Source organism: Triticum aestivum, chromosome 7B (genome assembly GCF_018294505.1).
Source record: "Triticum aestivum cultivar Chinese Spring chromosome 7B, IWGSC CS RefSeq v2.1, whole genome shotgun sequence".
Classification (NCBI taxonomy): Eukaryota; Viridiplantae; Streptophyta; class Magnoliopsida; order Poales; family Poaceae; genus Triticum; species Triticum aestivum.
Window position 1 is genome coordinate 611,181,577 of NC_057813.1, and position 19,530 is coordinate 611,201,106.

At 44.8% G+C, this 19,530-nt stretch overlaps 2 long non-coding RNA genes across 5 annotated transcripts; both read left to right on the forward strand.

Annotated features, from left to right (window-relative positions):
- Nucleotides 1-3,799: 3,799 nt before the first annotated feature.
- LOC123162950 (uncharacterized) lies at nucleotides 3,800-7,223 on the forward strand. Of its 4 annotated transcripts, XR_006481594.1 has the most exons (5): nucleotides 3,800-4,225; nucleotides 4,323-4,424; nucleotides 4,793-6,216; nucleotides 6,594-6,816; nucleotides 6,943-7,223. It is a non-coding gene; the product is annotated as an uncharacterized lncRNA (long non-coding RNA). The 4 variants fall into 4 exon arrangements; XR_006481591.1 differs by lacking the exon at nucleotides 6,594-6,816; XR_006481593.1 differs by lacking the exon at nucleotides 6,594-6,816 and having other exon boundaries at nucleotides 4,793-6,199.
- Nucleotides 7,224-9,025: 1,802 nt separating this feature from the next.
- Nucleotides 9,026-10,703, forward strand: LOC123162398 (uncharacterized). The gene is made up of 4 exons (XR_006481255.1): nucleotides 9,026-9,080; nucleotides 9,185-9,295; nucleotides 10,223-10,328; nucleotides 10,458-10,703. It is a non-coding gene; the product is annotated as an uncharacterized lncRNA (long non-coding RNA).
- Nucleotides 10,704-19,530: the final 8,827 nt, after the last annotated feature.

Genomic DNA, 19,530 nt, shown 5'->3' on the forward strand with positions numbered 1-19,530 from the left:
TTAATTTTTTTGGATTCCAGCGTGACGGTGTGGCCGTCTGACTGGAATTGAAAATGTTGGTGTTGTTCTGAATTCTGATAATGTTGATTAGCAGGGAGAGGGTTCAGAGTAGGGATGGCGGGGCGTTTGAGTTGTACTGGCAGTCCGCCATCGGCAGGGCCGTCATGGAGACGCTGGACGAGATGGTCCTTAGCCCCGATCATGCCATCAGCGTCCAAGTACAGTTCGATGAGGTCTGATTGGCGTTTTGCTTGTGTGCGAATCAATCGGCAGGGCCTATAATATCAGCAAATTGTGTGTCGTTGGTTGTTTATTCATCACGGTCTTCTTGTTTCTTTCAGTTCATGAGCACTGGACAACCAGCTCAAGAGCAAGGCCTTCTTCAATGTACCAACCATAATGCCACGTCTCTTTTTTGTTCCACACATTCATCACTACACTGTACATATTCCAAAGGAATAATGCTAAAATAACGTGTTGTTGCGACATGTTAGTGTAACGGTATTAATGCAGATGAATTTTTTGTAGGGAAGATGCAGATGACTTGTGTGCTTGATTATGGTTGGCTTGTGTGCTTAATTATGAAGTTAATTACTCGGCCGCCACAGGGAATTATTCTTTTGGGATCATATTTATTCTCCGCAAAAAGTAATCTCAACTTGCTTAAAGGCCACATTTGGCAGTTGCTTAAACCTTCTGGACAAGACACACAGACATACAACTATGTGACAACTTAATGCCTTTGGGAATTTTGATTGCTTTTCCTAACAAGAAAATATAACAATAGCTGCGAATGTTAATTACTTAGTTTATCAAAGGTAAAATGTCTGCTACATGACAAGTATGTGGATTGATTTTATGTGAACCGACTAATTGGATGGTTTGGTTCCTTGTGCTACGTTTTGAAAAAGAACGTACTTATATGTTCCACTGTATTGATATCATATGGCGAATTACATATTTGTTACTAGCTAAAGCTGAAGAAATGTTTACGCAAAGAACATTCATTTTCACATTGCTTGACATGCGCTAGGTCATTCTATTTATTACCATTGCTGAAAGTTGTACTTCTCTGCATGCCGATAGTTCCATTCGAATAGCTCTCCCTAGATTTTTCTTTAGTTCATTCCATCCAGTAGTTTGATAGCTTTGTGATTATTTTGAGAAAAAAATGATCTGTCTTGCAGACTAAAAACAACCTCATCCAGTAGTTTGATATTTTGGTCATTATTCCAAACTAATTGATTCATGTAGCAGACCGAAAACAATTAGATGCTGATGCAATCATGGCCTGAGATTATTAACGAGTGAGGACACGCATAGGGTTGCTTCCTACTGGTACATAACTATTTTCTTTCTACATGTCCTATGTTGATTCTTCAGAGATCTCGTCTTCATGAGACTAGTGAAGGGGGTATATGTTAGGAAGAAGGGGAGATGAGGTGAGTTTCTGAAGTTCACCATCCAATCCTAATATCACAAAAGGTGAGCATTACTATTCAAAGGGATGACTAATTAATTAACCTCTTAATCTATTTTTACAGGAATTAATCAGATAGTATATGGGCTGAATAATTTTGAACTAGCTACTATTTCTAAATGGAGTGCCATGTTCAAATAGAGGAAGTGAAGTTGTGGTGGGTTCTGAGCCATGCTTCAGGATAGGGGTGTACCATATTATTTTACTTCCGTTGCAATGCACGGACTTTTTTGCTAGAAGATCTCTTGCCCTTTTCTTTGTACGTAGTAAATCTACACTCAAGCTTTGTTTAAATAGAAGACATGTAGAATCTTGAACTTGCGCTTTTGTAGGCAAAAACCATCTTTGTTTGGGCCGTAGTTACAAATACTCAAATTATAGACCATTTTGTGTAAATTAAGAGTGTGCGGTATTCTTTTCTCCCGTTGCAACGCACGGGTCTTTTGCTAGTCTCTCCCTAATAATAAAGCACGGATTGGGTCTCCGGGTTCACCGTCACAATACGCTTTCTTCTTATGTCATAATACGCTTTTACGATTTGTACAGACAAAATCATAATATAAACGAGGTGGTACTAATTTAGGGAACCGTTCGTAGTTTTGTTCGTCCGTCAAAATTTCTGTAGTTTGACACCGCGCTGCTTTGGGCCGGCCCACGCCGCGTTCTCCGCACGCACACGGCACACAGGTCTTACAATTCGTACGTCCGAGGTGGTTTGTCGTGCGGTAGTTTTATCGTTCTCCCGATTCGTTTCTGCCAAAAAAGAAAAAGCAGACGCGCAGAGCCACAATGGGCCGGCCCATTACGGAACCAACAGCCTGCGCCAGTAAAACGTTTCTAAGAAAAATTAATACGCTGCAAGGACTCGAACTCAGACACTCATGCTAAAGCGTTCAGAAGGCTACCACTAGGCCAAACATGACTTGGTGTTCATTTAGCCGCGCGAAATTTCAAATTAAGCGCACAATCGCGCCAGATATTAAGAGGATTTCTTTTTAAAGTGAATATATTTTAGAACACGAAAATTTGCAAAGTTGTTAACAAAAATTTAAACTCGATTTTTTTCAAGAGAATTTTTTTAAACTGATTATTTTTTAAAACACAAACATTTTTTTAAATTAGGAGGTACTGTTGTGATTATTTTTAGAATTTGCAAAAATTTAAAAACTCAAATATATTTTGAACTTTAAATTTGAAAAGGCAAACATTTTTTAAAACATGATTTTTTAATCTATACTTATTAATAAAACTTGGGGAATTTTTGAAATACGCCCACCTGATGCATTGTTTTAATTCAATTTATTAAACTAGGATATGAAGGAATCTTTTTTCTCCATAAAGTCTTCACGTACGACAAGTCTCACTCGCCCAGTGACACCCGTCAAAATGCATGAGAGAAGTCCAACTAAGATTTCATGGTCTATCTGACACAAACTACTCACTTTACATGGTGACACTGACATATATTATTCCAATGCTTTTCCCTATTATATTAGCTAGCCGATTGAAAAAACTTTGTTCAACGGTCTTGATCTTGGCCGGACACGAAGGCGGTTCAACAATCCAGCTGTTGGACCTGGCCAACCTTGGTTAGTGAAAACTGGTACTATGACCACCGGCGACGAGGACGACAAATATGACAAGCAGAAACATGTGTCTGGTGTTATATTGAATGGAAGATATGGACCTGAGAATGAGGTATTAGTCATGTTTATTATGTTATGGGCATGAGGGTGAGGTCTTTAATCATGCTAAGTGGGTAAGGGCGTGTGAGGGCTGTTTTCACCCGTTGCAACGCACGGGCATGTTTGCTATAATAATAAATTACGGATTGACTCCTCGGGTTCACCGTCATAATATGCTTTTTTCCTTGAATTTATGCTTTCCGTTTTTTTTGCAGAACATCCATATTTTTTCCAAAATCCAAGGTGGTACTAATCTGTACCTACGTAAAAAAACGCTAGGCTTCAATCGGTACGTCGTAGACTTGGGCCTTCTGGCTGTCCGCAAGGGTGTTGTGTTATTAAAATGCATGTCAATTTTTTCTCCCGTTGCAACGCACGGACTTATGTGCTAGTAATAATAAAGCACGGATTGGGTCTCTAGGTTCACCGTCACAATACGCTTTCTTCTCATCTCATAATACGTTTTTACGATTTGTATAGACAAAACCGTAATATAAACGAGGTGGTACTAATTTGGGGTCGCCAGACCCCCTGTTGTTTTCGGTATTCAAGGCGCAGTCCTCACAATTAACGCCAACCGGTACGGCTGAGGGAAAAGGAAAGAAAATTAGCGCCCCCCTCCCACCCCCAAACCGCACGAGTCGCCCGACCACCGCGCGCCGCCTCCGCCGCCCATCGCATCGTCCCCCTCACCGCCGGCGGCCTATGCCCCTCCCCTTCGCTTCCCTCCCAAAAGTGGACCCCCCACCCATCCATCTCTCTCTCCCTGGACACATCTCTGCCGCCACAGATGCCGGCCGATTCCGGCGTTCTCTGGCGACTTCCGCCACCGCGCAGCACCGGTCTGAGCTCGCCTCGCTCCGCTGGGTCTTTTCCCCCAACGGGACTCGCTGCTATCGGCCACCAGCGATGACATTAGGCCCTTACCATGGCTAGGGTTTCGGGCGCCTCCACACTGGCGTGGCTCCCGCGCCTCCAGCGGCTCCTCTCCGACGCCCACCGCGCCCTCACACGCAGCTCCCATCTCTAGGAAGCTGCTCCTTCGCCTGGTGCCCATGTGGTGAGTTCATCCCCTCCCCTATCTCTCCCCCTTTCTTTCTCTAATATCTGGTTTGATCCTCCATGGTACATGTATCTGGTTTGATCCTCCATGGTAGATGTGCAGGGCAAGGATTGGATGCTTGAGGAAGGAGGGGTCGCCCTTGCCTTGCTGCAGCTCGGGGCGCACCACCCATGGTGCTTCCTCCTTTCTGTCTTCAGTTGAGTTCACCTCCTCCTCTCTCTGCTCTTGTACGTGGCCATTGAGGCATTGCTCTTGGTTAGGATTTACCACAGTTTGGGCTCAATTGGCTACTGTTTGAGGTCAATTTTGTTGATACCGTTAAGTGTAGATTGTTCCTTGAATTGAATAGCAAGGCCTGACTGAACTGCAGTTGTTAGTTGAATTGTTCAATCTTCAATTTAGGGAGCTGCTACTGAAAGATGAAAAAAAATTGGTACTGTTTGAGGTCCCTGTGCCTCCCGTGCTCATGAACTTGCTTCTGTTTGAGCTCAATTTTTTGTTATGGTTTATGTGTTAATTGATCCATGTTGTGTTGCATCCCACCCTCCCCTTCGGTGACGGCAGCCAACGCTTGCATCGGAGGAGCTGCTGCTGTGCTTCCTTCTCTGATTTTTCAGGGTCAAAGTCATTATGTTCACCATGATGCAGATTGCCATCACATTCAGACCCAAAGATCTGGGAACTATGAACTTGATTAAAAGGGCAGGGTCAAATTCAAGACCCGGGTTAGTGGCGACTATGATGGTCGCCTGCAGGCTATGGGTCTAGCAGCGTTGCAGGCAGCAGTGTGCAGCGTTTTACGGTAGGGCGTGTGGCCAGTGCTGTCGGGCTCGCGGTGGCTGCAGATGGTGGAGTACCGGACTTGTGGTGGGCGCCCATTCACAAGATCTACAACATCATCTTTGGGCCAGTTCTCCATGAAGGCCATCCTGCGATACAAGGTTGCGTCTTCCTGCTATTTGGGTGACGATGCCGAGCCTGTCGGCCTATGCCCATCGCTTCTGATGTGGTAATGTGGCGGTCGTTGTTGTTTGCCTGCAGAGGCTGTGGAGAGGTGGGACTTGCAGAGTATATGTAGCAGAAAGGATCCAAGTATTGGAGCCAAACAACTGTCTATGCTACCACATCAAGGTGGGTTGAGGCAAACAAAGTGAAGACAGGAATATACAGTAGCAGAAAGACCAAGCAGCCTGGTAGCTCTTTCATTGAACTGGATGGATGCGTGCATGAGTTCTTTGCCGAGAATGAGTCACATTTTGAAACTGAAGCTATATACAACACTGTTTTAGGGATTAATGAACTGTTAGTAGCAGAGTCCTTCCTGATGTGAAAGCTAATACATTTCTGTGGTAACCATACCTCAGTACCTATGATTCAATAATCTTCTTTTTATGAAATGATGAAACCCGAAGTATTTCTACGTATTTGCATTTCTCTCTGAGGCGGGAAGTTTATTTTCCAGACATTTATGTAATGAGCCACTTAATGTGCAACTGAGTGCACATTGTTATCCAAATTTTATTGGTCTATCTGAGATGTTTCCTTCTGGTATTGCAATTTATGCTAGGTAATACCCACAGTTTTTGCTGTGATGTTACTATGTCAGAAAATTAGCTGTCCACTGCATCACTTATTTGTTCTCTCATGTTCTTGTCTGACAGTTATATTTTTACTCCGAACTTACTAACCCAGCTTTGGTTTCTCTGGCTTAAACTAATCTGGGAGCAGGGTATCATGTGCCCGCTCACCTATTGGTGCGGCTGGTGGATACAGAGAGATCAACGATGAGGAGACCCTCGTCGTTCTTCTGATTGCAGCCAGTTGCGTGATGTGATGGCGGAGTTGTTCTGCAACCGCCTAGGGGCCATGGACGATGGAGAACTTCCTAACGCAGTATGCGAGCGGGGACGATGGAGAACTTCCTGGCGCAGTGTGCACGCGAGTGGGTTTCAGGACAGTTCATGATACAAGGTCAAGCTCAGCTTGGTGTAAGTTCCAAATATATATTGTGCCTCAGTTTGAGTTGCATCCACAAGCAGCTCTCACTAATTCCAATACACCTTAAATTGATTTGGATCATTAATGTTGGACTGTGGACATATATCTATATCCGATTGTACTCCGGGTGTTTTCAATTCTGAAATATTTTTTGGCAATTTGATTCTGAAATTTTAGCTTGATGTTGAGAAAACGAGCAAATTTTGTGGTGCACTTGGATCAGGTTTTATGCTTACAGTTTCAAGGGGAAACATTCGGGGTTGTGATCCAAGTATATGAAATCAGTTTATCTAAATTGAGTTGTCGACAGTACATCCTCTAAATTAGCTTATCTGAAATCAGTTTGTTTTTATTAATTGTTGCGCAGGGGGCATGATAGCCATGGCCAACTTTGAGCCCAGCATCAAGTTGGAAAGCTTTATCTGAGATGTGTTTTTTAGCTATGCCCTTTTATGTCTTAGTTTGGTCTCTGAATTTTCGGGCGGCGCTTATCATTTAAGATCAACACAGCACTTTGCTTCATTTGTGCTTCAAAGAAAGCTGCTGCATAGGGACATTTGATGTGGTGGATTTCAGAGAATCATTTTAGGGTATTGCATTCCGTTCAGAAATTTTGACATTTGGACAGTGTGTACAATTGAAAGGAATAGCTGGATATGAGTTATTTAGGTTCAACGTTTCAACTTGTTGACAATTTTTTATGTTTATCCTGGCAGAAAAGTGGAGCAGCTGTGTGAAGAGGTTGCTTAATTGAAGGGAATCATCGAGAAGATGTTACTATCTTTCATGCATAAAAATAATTTTGGAGGATGCATGGATCAAAGAGATTATGGATTACCACAAGCTTATGTGTATCCATGGGAGTTATCTGTGTATTAGAATATGGATACACATGTAACTATAGCTTCATTGCCCACCTATTTTTGATTTTTATGCAGTTTTTATTGCTTAAAATTTTATATTAATCTTCTTCCGTTGCAATGCATGGGTATTTTTGCTAGCCTACTAATAAAGCACGGAGTGCTTTTGCTGGTCACCGTCATGCCATTTTTAAAAAATCCCCATTGTTTTCTGTAAATTAATCCGCAGTAGACGTTTAAATAATAGCCGAGCTCTTTTTTTTGCATTTTTTTAGAAAACCCCTGACTTTTCGGTTAATCAATCAACAGCTTATCTAAAAAAAATTACTCATATCTTTTAAATCATAACTCCTGTTTTAACATGTTATATATGAAATTTGATTAGAAAAATGTGTACAATCTAAATATGATATTATTGTTAGCTGTTAAATATTTCTAAAATATTAATTTTGGTGCAAACTTGATATATAGTGCATAGTCTGTTTTTCTTTTGTAATTACAAAGAAACACCCACTAAAACCATATTGAGAGGAAAGGAAACATCGATAACCATGAACCTCGCGGGGGAAAACAACATATTTCTTATATTTTTCTGAAAGAGTGTGCGAGAGAGGGAGAGATATAGATAGAGAGAGAGGACTTAGACTGACCACATTCAAATGCGTTTTCGTTGTGTGAGCGCTGAGGCCACCGTCGGCAACAGAAAAGTGATGTCATGTGAAAATAAAGGACGTGGACCAATTAGGGTCTTGAATCATGGTTATCGGGTTAAAAGTATGTGTTTTTTTCTTTCCCGTTGCAATGCACGGACTTTTTTGCTAGTTACATCTATGTTGCAACAACGTGCGTCATGTCATTGTTCTCAGCGGTTTGCTGGAGGCGTTCCATAGTGCATTCTTGTGTGTTTTTTTTAGTGCTCTTGACGTGTTTTGTCGTGCTATCTTTCTTGATTAGCCCAAGCACCTTCGTGTGCTTTCACGGATGACAAATCGACAACTTTGAGCAAAGTTGAACAGGAATCTCTACTTCTAATAAAGCAGTTGGTAGTCTTCGTCGGTCAATTTTCGTCCCACCACTTTCGTCCGGGTTTTTTCGTAGGTTAACCTTCGTAGATTTTTTTTGTTCCGTCCAGCACCTCCCCTCCGCTGGTTTTACCGTCGCAAAACGGCGAAAGAACCAGTGGACTCCCTCGCTAGCCCTACCTCATCTCCCGTCTTCAGTCGCAGCCGCCGCCACACCTACCGACCCCTGCGCATCACACCTACCCCTGCGCTCGGCCACCGCGGCGGCGGCGGCGGCGGCCCGGCTCCACCCACACACTTATCCAAAAAAACATGTGCGATCCCCTCGACCTCCACGTTAACGCCGCCGTCGTGCGATCCCCTCGACCTCCAGGTTAATGCCGCTGATCTCCTCGAGAAGACCCCGCCGGATCTCGCCTCCACGGGATCGTCGACCGTTCTGGATCGCTGCCACCGCCGCCGCCGCCGATCCCCTCTGGAAGACCCCGCCGGATCTCGCGTCCACGGTTCTTAATCGCCGCCGCAGAGCAGTTTCAAACCCAGGTACTCCCTCCGTCCGGAAATACTTGTCGTAGAAATGAATGAAAATGGGTGTATCTAGAACTAAATTGCATCTAGATACATCCATTCCTCCGACAATTATTTTCGGACGGAGGGAGTATTTTTGATCTGGATTTGACTCATCGCCTCATCAAGCTTGTGCCTGCTCCCTCCCCCTTGGCTCGCAATCAATTGTTCGTCCTCCTGTGACCTCGCTGGCTCAACCAACGATGGAGTTTCTAGGTTGTTCGGTCACTCCTACCATGCGTTTGTGCGAGCTTCCCATCTCATGTAACCACCACTACACACACTTCCTATCCCATCGTGCTTACTCATCATTGTTTCTTTCAGTTGTTGCATAGTTTAGATTTGGGTCTCATGTGCCATCGTCTTACTTTGGCAAGGGATCTGCTTGACGGAATAACCGTTCAGGTATCCAGATTTTCGCCAGATCTACACGTCAATATCTTCTCAGTGCATCTACAAGCTCATTAGTCAGTACTTTCAACCATTCTAACATGTTTCAGTTCTAGCAGCATGCAGGTGGCTCTAGAGGGGATTACGTCATAAACATGCTGATCAGGTACATGGCCGAGTCGTCCGCAACGCGGTTCTTGAATCTGCCTCCTTGAGCTGATTCGGGAGATGTAAATTTTCCGACTCCCCTTCTAATTTTCAAGCTCTCATCATGTTACGAACTTGCCACTAGAAACATGATTGTTGCATTCATCCACGCACATCTATCAGGGCATTAAGCACATATATCAGGGCATTAAGCTAAACTTAGCTTTTGAAGTGCATGTTAGTAAGATTTGTAGCAGCAACAAAGCCCACAACAGTCATGTCCATGCTGATTGGTCCCTTGTATATGTCAGCAATGCATCTGTTTTTGGTTTGCATTAGATTTGTATGAACTACTTAATTAGTATTGAGTCTCAATGGCATCTTCTCTTAGGAGCAGTTGATGGGGGAGATCCTAGCATTCTACATTTGGGGAGGTTTTAAATCTTTTTCTGTAGAGAAATTGATCCAGTCCTGAATATTAGATTAGTCTATTTTACAAGGTTGAGAGTAGCTCAAAAGATTCTCATAGATTCTCTACCTTTGCCCTCATGAAATAATTCTAAAACCAAGTAGTGATGTCAGGTGCAAATTCCATGAACAATAGTTGGTTTCTGTAGTTATTTGTCCAATTTTTCATCATAGGGTTCTAGGATTGGTGACTAAGCAGGGTTGTTTTCTTTCTTTAATACATACAGGATTAGGTCATAACAATGTATTTTTAATGATCATACCTTTAAATGTCACATGAAAATAGAACATATCCTAACTTTTCTAACCATTTTCTGTTATTTGCTTGAGGAACAACCAACATGAATATTTGTATTCAAGCTCCCAACAAAGTTACTACTGTTGTCACAGAAATATAGTTCTGTTGTATGTATACTTAATTTCCCAAGATGTAGATTTTTTTCTTATCTTACATGTTATTTTTTTTCTTTTTCTGCTTGTGAAAAAACTCTGTTTAAAAAAATAGGTCCTCATTCTAAAGGAGTAACTTCTTGAACCAGCAGTAGATATTGTGTCGGGAAGGACGAGGAGCAGGAGCATTGGTTCAGATTTTCTCTATTGTCCTTGTGTTTGTTTACTGATTATTGGCTTGACATGAAGATTGATCAGGTGCGTGGATGTCATGTGCATGTTCTTCTTAGTTTCAATACACTTTAACTGGATTATACTTCAAGTACTCCGAGTACTTGCTCTTGTGAACTGACAGTAGGTTTTTGTTTGCATTTTAACCCTTGTTAGTATGTTTTCCAAGCTACATGGCCTGTTGCAACGCTCTTCGGAGTCAAACCCTTGGGTGGTGGCGACGGTGATTACGACGACGGGTTGTGGGCCTACCAGAGGGTGCGGCAGGCGGCAGTGCAAGGCGACTCATAGCGGGGCGTGGGGCCGATGTTCGCAGCAGTGGCGGGAGTGAGCATGGTGTAGGCAGCTGCCAGATGTCGTGCGGGCGGTAGCCAGCGTGGACACGCAGATGTTCATCCGGGACGCACGGTGAGTATTCTCCACATGATGGTCTAGCTATTACAAATTAACCAAGGTCTGGCATATACAAAAAAAATACATGTTTGACACTATTTGAGATGGTTCCTTAGGGCATCTCCAGCCGCGCCCCAGGCAGGCTTCCCCAGGCGATTTTTTCGCGCCAGCGCCGAAAAAACGGCCCAGTCGCGCTCCCAGGAGCCCGATTTTCGCCGGCTTGGGCCGAAAACAGCGCCGGCGGACCCAGCCCGAACCCGGCGCGCTAGGGGGCGCACGGGGGCGCCGGGGCGAACTGTTTTGACGCGAAAAAGACGCGGGCCAGCCGCGTCAGCGACTCGGCGCCTCATCTTCCCCCAACGGCCTCGGTTCCCGCGGGAAATCAATGGCAAGGCTGCCGCCGGCCAGCCTTACCATTGATTCCTCACGGGCGGCGCTTCACGGGAAGGCGCACCGACGCCTCCCCTCCCGCGCACGCGTACACACGGGCGCGGGCCGGCTATAAAAATCGGCGGCCTCCACTCCCCTGTGCCCACACCAGCCCCCCCCCCTCGCCGACGTCTAGCCCCTCCCTCTCCCTGCCTCTCCCGAGCGCCGCCTAGCCCTTCCCTCTACCTCTCCCGAGCCCGCCCGGCCTCGCCGTCGCCATGGCAGAACGCTTCCCCGGAGACGAGGCGGCGGCCAACGGCTTCGGCCGCCGTTCGCTCCGCGAACAGGAGTCCTGGCTCCTGTTCCAGGCGAACATCCCGGCGCTGCTGGACATGCGCGCCAGGCCAACGGGGTGGAGGCTCAGCGCCGGGGGAGTGCCCATTCCCCCGTTGCCCGACGCCGTGGCGAAACCGAGGTACTTCGCCGAGGAGGTCGACATCGTGCGCGCGTCCCTCACCGACGCCCACCGCTCCCTCCCCCAGTACGCCGCCGACAACCACGCGGCCTGGACGGCGTATTTCCAGCGCCGCCAGCAGGAGCGCTTGGCGTCCACCAACGGCGCTTCGGTGGTCGGCGACCGACAGAACAGCGAGGGGCGCCACCTCTGGTGGGGCGTCCCCGGCCGCAAACTCGAGGGCGTGCTCACGTACCTCGAGGGCGGCAACGACCCGCCGTTGGCGTACCCCCCGGCGAGGGTGGTCGCCCCGGCGCAGCACCGACGCGTCGGGCCATGGGCGCCGAGGAGGTTTGGCGCTTCTTCTTCTTCCTCCTCATCGCGCTCTTCTTCCCATTCCTCCGGCTCTCCGGCGCTGCTCGGCGTCAAGGCCGAGCCCGCGGCGGAGACGCCGCTCGGTCGGCGCACTCGCAGCGCCGGCATCGTCATCAACGGGGGCGGCCGGCGCGCCTCGTCCTCGTCGGCTCCTCCGCGCTTCGTCAAGCCAAAGACGGAGCCGGGGCTGGCGCCGGTGAAGACGGAGCCGAGGCTGGCGCCCGTGAAGACGGAGCCGGGGCTGGCGCCGGTGAACGCGAAGTTCGACGACGACGACGCGGCCCTCGAATGGGCGCGCCAGGACTCCATCGCGTTGGAGAAGGCGCGCCGGGAGAAGGAGAAGGAGCGCCAGTGCGCCGCCCTACGCCGCTTCGAGGAGCGCCGACGCGGCCGCGAGGAAGGCGGGGTCATCGTCTTATGCGACAGCGACAACGACGACGACGCGCCGCCGCCTGTTCGCCAAGGCGACGCCGGGAAGGGGTCCAGCGGGGGCACCCGCGTCGAGGAGAAGGCCGCCGCCAACGACAGCGGCGACGATGATGGCGGCGACGACTTCAGCCACTTTCTTTTACTTTAATGTAATGTTTGGACGAATTTCGCCGAAACTTGCCATGGTTGGCCGAAATATAACTAGTTTTTATCATAACTTCGCCGAACGGTTTTTTTTAAATACGCGTCTGGGGGCGGCCCTGGGGGCCGATGGCTGGGGACCGACTCGCCCTCAGGATCATTTTTTGCGCCGGCTCACCCCCAGGCGGCGCTTTTAGACGCCCCCTGGGGGGGCCAACGGCTGGAGATGCCCTTAGGCTGGCCATAGTGGGAGTAACATAAGTAGTATCATGCACTTGGGACTCGCAAACATGCTTATGTGGCAAGCAATTAAAGAAGAGAGAGATGGTTATAGTAACATAGGTAGATACCGTAACATAATAAATGTGATATTGCTATGTGTCATGCATGTCAATAAATGAGACCATCTATGATACTATGCACTATAGAGGTAGTAACATAGTCTAGTAACATATGCATGTTACTAGTCTAAGTTACTCCCCACATGACCAGCCTTAATCAGCCACTCCGCCACACCTGCCGACCCCTGCGCAGCACACCCACCCCTGCGCTCGGCCACCGCGGCGGCAGCGGACCGGCACCAGCGCGCCGGCGGCTGCGGCGGAGGCCCCGGAGGCGGTCGTCGGGGCGGGTGGCGCGAGGTGGGAGCCGATGGGCGCGCGGGAGTACTACGACTACCGGCGGGCCATCTACGGCGACATCACGCACAAGGCCATCCTCGTCGACGCCGCCGACACCCTCCTCGCCCCACCGAGCCCATGGCCCAGGTCGGCCTACGCCCTTCCCCCATATACCGCAGCTCCAATTCATGTTCCTCTGTTTGTTCCGCTCGATTCTGCTGGCCGTTCCCATGGTTGACGGAGGCTTGCATGTTTTCTATGCGGTGCACATGCTGAGATAATGCGTGGCGTTTGGATCGACCTGATCCGTGCTCCCGTAGCCCGTTCCGATCGTGTATGTTCGTAGATTCGGGTTGTGAGAACCTGGGCAGATTTGTTTCTGCTGTTCATTTCTGGGTTGTGTGGATTTGTTTCTCCATGCATAACGAATTACTGATAAAAATCTCCCTTTCCTCTGTTAATTTGGTATGCATACAGTGGTTTGATTAATATGGCTTGTGTTCTGAATGTTAATTCAGGTGTACAGAACATAGGCGAAAAGTATGGGGTGAAGTACTCAGAGGATGAGATCTTGATGAGGACCTCGAGGCCTCGGAGAGCCCCTCCGAACAAGACGCGCACGGGAGCTCTGCCTTGATGGGGAAAACAACGGAGTTGGTGCAGTGGTGAATGTGGGCGGGGTCGGCCGTGGAGGGAGATTTGCTGGTCGGAGCAGCAGGAGCAAGATTGTTCCTATATTTTCCTTTTGTTTTGTTTTTACCAATGCACTTTTCTTGGCATGTTTTAGTGTGTTCCTTCCTACGGCCAGCTCGACCATTTGCTCCGCAGGGAGTTTTTTAGCTCAGAAGGAGCAAGTAATTTGAGAATGCATTGGTCTTTTCTGCAATATGTTGTACAGGGGGATCTTTCATGTTTTTCTGCAGTTCTTTCTTCTCTTTGGCAATTCATTTGGATTGTGTCTCTCTCAAGCTTGGGCATATTAGTTGTATGGTTGACTTTTTTTAGTAGCAGGGAGTAACTAAGTAGTTCACAAGCCAAGCATTTGTAAACTTTGATCATTTATTTGTAGAGAGTATATTTCTTTTTTTGTTCACCGTTTAGATATACATTTTTTGATTGGCCTGCTGTATTTTCTTGAAGTAAACACTTTATTAGCTCTTTTACAGTTAAAAATGCATGCTTGCAAGTTGCAATATATAGCTGCTAATCTCATGCTCCAATCTTTAATTTGCTAATCTGATATTCAACTTTACTTTCAAGGATAAGCTGGTCAATGCAGGAAAATCTAAAAGAAAGCGACTAAAATCAACATTTGAAGGTACATCCTGTATTACGTTACTATAGAAATTAATATTGTGGTCTGTTATTGGGAATCATGAGTTTCCTGATAATGAGACCCATTAGTAAGGGTTTGTTCAGAAGGCACTGCCTATATAAATGTGATGTACTGGTGTTTTGATCGATTGTCTCTTCACCTATCTGGATTACTTAGCTCGAGCTATTTACAGAATCTTATACTTTAATAAGTACAACATTATCAATTTTGGAGTAGTAGAGTAGTCATGTATAGGTATATAAAGTTAGTCATGATCAGATTCCTATATGTTATGTAGGTTCGGCATATCCTAAATAGTAGAACATAAAATCAGTGCCATGAAATATTAATTTGCGAAAATTTAATTTACCATTTCTTTCATATGAACTGAAGGAGAAGGCGCTTATTTCACCGGCTAAGGTTTCTGTTGGTTATTTCTTTTCGTCCTTCGGTTCATCGAAAAATGAAGAGGATCATGCCTTTCTGTTGGAATTGCTTTTCTGGTTTAAGCAATCATTCAGGTTATTGAAACACTCTAATGCCTCTTTTGTTCAGTCATTACTAATGCTGAGTGTCATGTGTCTGATATGTTTTCATGAGAGTAATTACCAGTAGTGAGAGGGTTCGGATTAGGGATTACGAATATGAAGTAGATGCCTTATATATAGATGCCTAACGATACAAAAACTAATACTTATCTCTAATCATCCTTACACGCATGGGGGGCACATTTTCGGAGGGCGGCGGTGTTGAAGGGACCCGCTGGCGTTGGCCAAGATCCCGATCGATGGGCTCGCCTGGTCGCTGGAGCCAGATCGCGTGTCGGCTTGGGGACACCTTGGGGATGTCCACAACAGTGCGGGATGGGGACCGAGCGTCGGGGCATGTCGCGGGTTCCGGTTGAGGGCTTGATCATATAATTAAATTATTATTGCTTGCTTTCTGACATTGTGACATTGAACACTAGAGCTGAATTGACTCTCTTCACAAGATTCACTTTGATACAACCATTTTCTTAATGACAGTCTTCATGTGAAGGTTTCAAGTACTACATATAGGAGCAGGCAGGAGTGGCTGCAATCTTGCTACGAAATGACACTTACGGAGCTTCTTTACCTAACATGGCTAAGAAGTCCGCAAATTCCGGTGAGCGTAGAGTATAGCCGGTTGGATACATATCTGCAGAGTGCATGTAGTGTGTGTGTCAGATATACAGTGGGAAAACACCACAATGCAAGTGTCAGATCCTGTTCTTGATGCAATTTTGCGACTTTATTCTGGACTGTTAAGCAATTGGTTGATGTTAAGCTGAAACTCGGATCAGTCTTGTGGCTCTTCTGTACCTATATGCCTAGATTATTTGCTAATGGTATATGAACTATATCTTCCTGTATATGATGATCAATTGCCAGGAATAGAAAGACTATGGTTTTGATTTTTATCATGTTTTTGTGATTAGCTTCCTGGTAGACTAGACTTCCAGTTATCTGCTAGACTAAATAATTTCTAGCTATTTTTTAACTATTGATTAGTACACACAGATGAATTATGTTGGTCTCAAAATGCAACACATTTCTTGAATGCCTTGACTGTATGCATACTTGTGTTATATGGATGCGCTCACCATATATGCTAGATGGTGTCTTCCTTTTTATAGCTTGATTAGATGCAACTGTAGACGTTTAATTATAACTAGACATTGTGGCGAGCTCCGCTGCGCCTGGCGAAAGAACTGTAGTTTGTGGGAGACTTCAGGTGGCCTGGTCCTTACAGCCTCGTTGGTGGCCTGATTTTCTGTGTGGCTGGTAGCTTGTCTATTTTTTCATGGAAACGGTCAAAATGAGTTGTATGTTGCTAGCTCTGGACGGGAAAATCCATGGACGAACCCAAGTACATCTGCACCCACTTCGAAAGACACCTTTTTAAGTTTAAAAAAAACTGAAAATTGTTGCACATCTATGTGTGCGCCAAAAGTTTCAAAAGATTTTTTTTCGTGTGCAAAAAAGACAAAAAACTGTCTCATGGAACACTATTTTCAACCATTGAAATTTGTCTTTTTTGTGGAGGCAAAATAAAATGATGTATTTTTACAAAAGTTTGTGTCGCGCACATATTTTTGTAGAGATGTAGACGATAATTTTTTTGGAATTATTTATAACATTTAAAAATGCATTTAACATGCATTTCTACGACTGATATATGCATATATACCTAACAGACGGTGGTGGATCGACGCGAATAGGGGCAGGGGGGTTCAGGGCAGAGAGTGTGGTGGTTGGCGGGATACTCCTCCTTGGTGGTCCATGGGGAAATATGGCGTGAAGGAGATAGGGTGTCATGGGAAAGATGATATGGGCATCGTGTGGTTTTAAAGGAGAGGGTTCTAGCGAGTAATGTCCCGCTACAGCGGGATACCGAGCAAGAAGAGGAGGGTCCACTAAAAAAGAGAAGGGCCCATCGTGGGATGGTTTTTTTTTTTGCGTTGGGCCAGTGTGTTGAATATAACATGGCGGACCACCATATTCCTCTCACACATATGGTCTGGATTTGGGGTAGGATTGACTGTCCAGACGGTTGAATTTTGAGAAGCCCGCTAGGCAACCGTTTCATGTCCGAACATGGTTGGGCGTACAAGAGAGAAATGAGAGTCGGACTTGGAGACGACCCTAATCATTTGTTCAATTTATTTATATACATGATAGCCCGTAAAAACGCACGGGCACTCTGGTAGTGTGATATAATATTCTAATAGAACCCTCATGTTTGCAAACATCTGGCATGCAAGCTGAACCATATACTCTAATGACATATTCGTAAAATAACTCTCCAGAAGTTCTGTAAACGTGCAGAAAGTTTACATGATCTTCAAATTCTTAAATCTTCTCCTCCGCATACGAAAAGATGGTTTTCCCGTAAAAGTGTCATGCCAGCACTGTCATCTAAGTACCACTATAGTTCGCTATGCTACCGCCACACCTACCACGCCGACGCTGACCACTGCGCCATCACCAGTGACCGCCACGCTGCCCTCTCCAACACGCCGCTGCCATGACCATCGCCACACTGCCTCCGCTTGCCTCTGCCGTCCGCTGTTAGCCACCGCCGGAGTTCGCCGTTAGTGCAACCCCACCGCCAAAATCCACTTTTTAGGGAAGTTTTTTTCAGGAACTGAGAAAATAATCTCACGTGAGAACTTTTTTTAAACGGAAATGTTAACACCCACACGTGTGGGCGTTTGCACATCGCCCACACGCCTCCATCACCACTCATTTTGCCACGTATGAATAGATGACATCAGCAGATTTTTTTTTTGGTTTTTGGCTTAAAAATGTTGTATCTCCTAAATAAAAAAGCAAACTAAAAATCCGTTTTCATCATTAAATCCGTCTCAACGAGATCTTCAAAACTAGACCCCATGTTGATATGTTTCGACAAATTTTTTTTTTGCCAGAAGTTGCCACGATGTTTACACTGCAGTTGCCATAGGGCTTAAACTAAAGTTGCCATGTGGCAATTTTAGTTTGTAGATCATGACAATTTTAGTATTTTGATGATGGCAACTCCAGTACTTTGACCATGAAAATTATTTTTTGTATGAACCATGGCAATTTTACGTGCATGTATCATGGCAATTTTAGTTTATGGTTCATGACAAGTCTAGTTTCTTAATTCCCCGTTTTATAAATGTCAAAATTTACTTTTAAATGTAGAAGAAAATAGCTGAAACATATCATGGCAACTTCAGTGTAAACATCATGGCAATTCATATGCAATAGACATGACAACTTTTAATTCAAAAAAAAAATCATCAAAACATATCAACATGGGATCTAGTTTCGAAGATCTCGTCGTGAGGGATTTAATGGTGAAAACGGATTTTCAATCGGATTTTTCGTTTAAGAGAAAAAACATTTTAAAAACTGAAAATCCAAAAAGATTCCTGCATGCATGCGTGCGATGACGTGGCAATCTGTTTACATTAGAGACGTGTAGTGCGTCTTCCTTCCTGCCGCACGTGTGGCAGTTAGCGCGACCCTTTTTAAATTATATGGGCACCCCTTTTACTTGAAGTGTTATTGCATGAGCTATTGGAGGTGCTCTAATATACTCCCTTCGTTTTTTAGTCTGCATATAAAATTTGGTTAAAGTCAAATTTTGTCAACTTTAACTAAGTTTATAGGGAAAAAATATCAAGATCCACAATATGAAATCAATATTATTAGATGCATCATGAATTAATTTTCATACCATATAGCTTTAGTATTGTAGATGTTGATAATTTTTCTAACAAATTTGGTCAAACTTTACAAAGTTTGACTTTGACCAATTCTTATATGCAGACTAAAAATAAAGGGAGGGAGTACAAAGATCAAAATAGACTTGCATTCCTTGTTAAGGAATACTATCTTTTTAAGAAAAGGTATACGCTCGATGTTATAAATAAAGATATCACGGCTTTAGAAATACTAGTAAGCATGCACGTGCCGCGCACACATTATCAACTGCAATAAAACATCTATTTTGAATCTTATTTCTCTTTTAGTGAGTTTTTTACCGAGCCATTTAAGAAATCGGACACCATTGCACGCCACATCTTCTCCAAGTCTAGTAAATGTTTGGCCTATTTCCTATTATTTGTATTCAAAATAGTTCATAACAAACATCAACCACTTTTGATAATAATTGTGGCCATGGTAGTCTTTCTATTCCACCTTAGGGTATCTTTGATCCAGAATATTTTCATTGAAAATTCAGAGGGTTGAATTCATATGATTTTTTTTCTAGGCACTCTTATTATATGAATGAATTAATCCTATAAAAAAATTCTACAGATTCTTTTGCACTACATTCCTTAGGAAGTTTCATTCCACACTAACCTCTTAGAATGATCCTTCATTTTTTTTAAATTGCATTCTAACTAAAGTATCCCGCTCGCAAATTTAATTGAAAATCAAATGAGCAAATGCCACATATGGACTGAAGGAATAAAATTCCAGTGTGTTGTTCACATAATGTAAGAAGATCATTTAAGTGAAAATCAAATGAGCAAATGCCACATATGAACCCAACAAATAAAATTTCAGTCTGTTATTCACATATTGTGAGAAGATCATGTGCTGGCATTGAGTGGAA